This window comes from Rhinatrema bivittatum, chromosome 18, assembly GCF_901001135.1.
Source record: "Rhinatrema bivittatum chromosome 18, aRhiBiv1.1, whole genome shotgun sequence".
NCBI classification, from domain to species: Eukaryota; Metazoa; Chordata; class Amphibia; order Gymnophiona; family Rhinatrematidae; genus Rhinatrema; species Rhinatrema bivittatum.
Genome location: NC_042632.1, coordinates 3,372,178 through 3,376,634, shown reverse-complemented (window position 1 = coordinate 3,376,634; position 4,457 = coordinate 3,372,178).

Genomic DNA, 4,457 nt, shown 5'->3' with positions numbered 1-4,457 from the left:
CAACTCCCTCTAGTGACAGCTGGTGGAATGGTAGCCTTGGCAGTGGCCTCAGATCCTCCTTTTTCGTGGATGGGCTCCCATCTGTTCTCACTCCATGTCCCAGGAGGGAATGGGGAGGGTTCTCTGGGCTTTTCTTCGAGAAAGAAACTTTGCCATTTTTAAGATCAAATACTTTGTCACCATGCACTTTGCCTTAAAGCGCTAGGTTCTATTTTATAATTCCTGGTTTCACTATGAGACTCTGGAGCTTCCCAGCCTTGGCTAAATGGGTGTCTGTAAACCTGGGCTTTTTCTGCCTCCCCCTTCTGCCTGCAAATGGGTGCCTGCTGGTTCTTGGCTGGCAGCTGGGAGATGGGGCATTCCTGATTGACAATTTCTTTCTTTATGGGTTTTCCCTATTTCAGGCTACTGGGCTGGAATTTTCAGATTCAATGAGTTTATCTTCAAGGCAATTAACTCAGAAATCTTATGTTCCAGTTGGGCCTTTAGTAACTTAAACATGTTCCGGGTTTCATCAAGCTGTTCTTGAAGTTGGAAGCACTCAGTATTTTTCTCTTTAAACTGTCTAAATAGTTTTCCTTTTAATGACTTAATTATCTATTTGTTTCTGGGATTTTGCTAGTTGAGTAAGCAGATCATTCTTTTGCAATTGAAGGCACGAAATGGCTTATTTTAAAGACAATAGTTCATCACTAATTGCCTCCCCAGCATCTCTTCCTGCTCTGTATTCCGTTTTTCTAAGTGAGACAACCATTGTAAATGTTTATGGGCTTCTCTGGCTTCTGCTTGAGTCAATTCCCCTCTTACAGATTTGATCTCGTCATTTAAAATTTCTATTATTCCTTCTAAGTCTGTGATCCTTAACTCAGTCTCATTCCTTTCAGCCTTCAACCTAGTACTGTGTCAATTAGAGAGGAAATAGTTTTTACATCAAGTTTGTGCTGTTTAGTGACTTTTGCCATGGTAACTCTGGGTCTGGAGATCCCCCTGCTCTTAGCTCCAGTTCAGCAATTTGCATTTGCCTGTCTGCCAATTGTTCTTCTTTTTTTTTTTTAATTTATATTTTATTGAATTTCAAAATTTTTCACAAAGATAAACCTTGCTTAAGTAACATGATACAATTTCAGGAAAACAAACACATTCCACATTTGTAAATAAAGATACATGATAAACTTTCATCGTAGTATCCGTTAGATCCCAAGCCCTGGGGGTGAAGAATATCAAGGAGAAATAAAAGAAATATAGGAAACGACCTAGCAGGTACATTCACTGAATAAGTCAGTCTACGATTCCAGTTGTTGTTCCCATTTTCCTTGAGTCTATAAAATTTCTCAACTGTTCAGGTGCTGTAAACACAAAATTATCTCCTCTTAATTTCACTAAACGTTTTGCAGGATATCTTAAATAAAAAGAAGCCCCAAGATTCAAAGTATCTTGTCTTAGGGCTAAAAAGCCTTTTCTTCTTGCTTGTGTAATCTTAGATAAATCAGGAAATATCCTAATTGGTTGCCCCATAATTGGGTTATTTGCTTTTCTGAAATACTTCTTCATGACTGCACTCAGGTCTGATTCAGTCAAAAAAGTAACCAAGAATGTGGCTCTTTCTAGAATTTCATAGTGGGATGATTCAAGGTAATCTGTGAGATTCTCAAGATCCATAGGTTGAATTTGGATTTGAGGCTTTGCGCCCGATGGTAGAAAATAAACTTTGTCCATGGGTGGGGTTTGGTCAGAGGTATAATCTAATACTTCCAGGAGATATCTCCTCAGTGTAATACGAGGTAATTCCCCCACCACTTTGGGAAAGTTTAAAAAGCGCAAATTCAAGTGCCTTAGTCTGTTCTCCACATATTCGACCCTCCTACTCAGGATGTCGCCATCCTGGATGAGGGAACTCTGCACACCTTTAATTACCTTTACATCTTCTTCCATTTTTTGGAATTTTTCCTGATTTTCTTTAATTTGTTCTTTATTGTTTTTAGAAATCATGTCCATTTGTTGAGATAAAGTTGTTATCTTTCTTGAACAGTCATTCACAACATTACCCATATCTTTTAATAAGTCCCAAATAGACTCAAGGGTTATTGTTGCTGGTTTTGAAATCATAGTAAAGGCTGGCTGAAGAATATTCAGCGTCTCACCTTCGCCTCCAGTAGCAGTTGTTTCTTCAGCCGGGACTCTGTCCGTCTCTTCGGTTGAAGACTCCAGCGTCTCTGGAGCGGGTGCGCTCCCTGCAGTCGCCCCCTCGGACACCAAGCCAGTAGCAACAGTTCCGTAGCTCTGGCTGGTCGGCTTCTGCTGGTGCTCTCGCTCCTGCGGTGGAGGTCTGACATCCGGGCTCAGAGAGACTTCTTCCGAGGTCGAAGGTAGCTCTCCTCCGCTTCCTTCGGCAGCCGGAGCTCTTGGCCCCTTCATTGTAGCCGTCTCAAAGCACTGCTGGATAGTTTGCTGCCCGGTAGGAGTCGGGGGTACCGAGGGATAGATCTTAGTCTTCCCCGTCCTTTTCGCCGGCATGTTAAATCGAAAAGTGGAAAAATTTTAAAGAAACGCGGACCTCAGGTGAAGCAGTGCTAAGGTCCTGCCGCCATCTTGACTCCACCCCCCAGCTGTCACTCTCTGTCCTGCCAATTGTTCTTCTAATGAATTAAATAACAAGCTATTTACTTCCAGTGTCAATTGCTGATTATATCTCTCATGTTTAGAATAGGCTTTTAGTTCTTTTGTCTAATCTTTCAGATTTTCATTTTCCTGTTCTAATTTCACGTTAATAGCTAAGATATATGAGTGATTGTTTTGAAAAATCTCTTTTAATATATATAACACTGTGGCATGTTCTGTGAGACTCTCCAAAGAAATCTTGATTCTGTGACTAGATTTGTATGTGTGGTCACATAGAAGCTGCCTACAATCACTAGCTCTAAATAGGTTTGGTTTTTTTTTTTTTTAAATTGTCCCTAATAACCCTAATCTGTTCCTTTACAACCTCTTTTTTGTATAAATCTGAGTAAGCTTAATTAATGCTTTATTTTCTAGTTCAGGGGCAAATTCTCCTGGTTATCTGAGGATGGGTGTGTCCCAATAATACACTATGACTAAGAGTAAGCTTCTGCCTATATAATAACACTCTCTCCCTATGCCCTGGAAAGCGTATGCTGCAAAAATCTATTAATTTACTTACTATACCTTTGTACACAATCCGAGTAGTGCAGAGATTTACACAATAAAATTTATTATCTGGGACAAATGATATCATAAGGAATTCAGCTTCATTACCAGGAGTTACCATAACAATTTGGCAATATCCGATAAGGGATTTATTGCTAAAAACATTACAAAAGAATACACTTGGTGGTTAGAATTTAGCAGACATTGGGATTCAGCAAGACAATATTTCCTATCACCATAGCCTGAACTTGCATCTGAAAATTGCTAAAGAGCATAACTGGCTAACGGACTGATTAGAGTGGGTTAGCCAGTTAATCCCAAATCTTAACACTGCTGCAGTACCTCACGGGTTTCTGGTCCATCCTGGGGAATCTCTGCTGCTGTTTATCTCTTGGTAATTCACTTAAGGGCCGATGCAATATGGTGCACTGAGCCGAGCGCACTGTTAACCTGCAGTCGGATGCGGGTAGAATAGGCGCTAATCAATCCCCTATGCAATAAAGGGATTAGCGCATATTCAACATGCGTCCAACGTACAGTGAATGTCATAGTGCTCATCAGATGCAAATGCATGCAATGAGGCTATTAGGCATTCACTTCCGATGCAAAAATAAAATATGTGCGTCTCGGACACACATTTAACTGTCATCTATTAAAGCCTGCCTGGAGCAGGCGTTAATAGCTGTGCGAATCAAAAAAAGTTGAATAAAAAAACAAATAAAACCAAATTGACAGTTGGATCCATCACGAAAACCGATGCCGAGTTTATCGGCGTTGGTTTACCTTACCGGCGGACAGCCCCGAAAACTGACACCAATAAACCCGGCGTTGGTTTTCATGACAACCGTTCGCTGCTGAAAACCAACGATGGGTTTATCGGCGTCGGTTTTCGGGGCTGTCCGCCGATAAGGTAAACTGACGCCGATAAACTCGGCGTCGGTTTTTGTGACCGGTGTACGGCAGTCACAAAAACCGATTGGGTGCGCGACCCTAGCACCTCCTTGCTAATACGACCCCCTACTTTTAATATTGCATGGTGCCCTCCTTAGGGGCGCCATGCGTGCGTTAAGAGAGCAGGCGCTGACTGTTCAGCGCCCGCTTTCTATGCGGCATCGGCCCCTTAGTCAGAAGGGGGCTCACTTCATCCTGTGAGAGGGACAAAACAAGTTTGGCCCTAGGCAAGCCTATAGCAGAGAAGCAAGGCTTCAGTTCAGCCATGCTCTTTAGCGCTGCATCAAGATCAGAAAGCTCTGTTGCAAGAAGAGGCTGCTTGACACTCTGATGAGGATTGT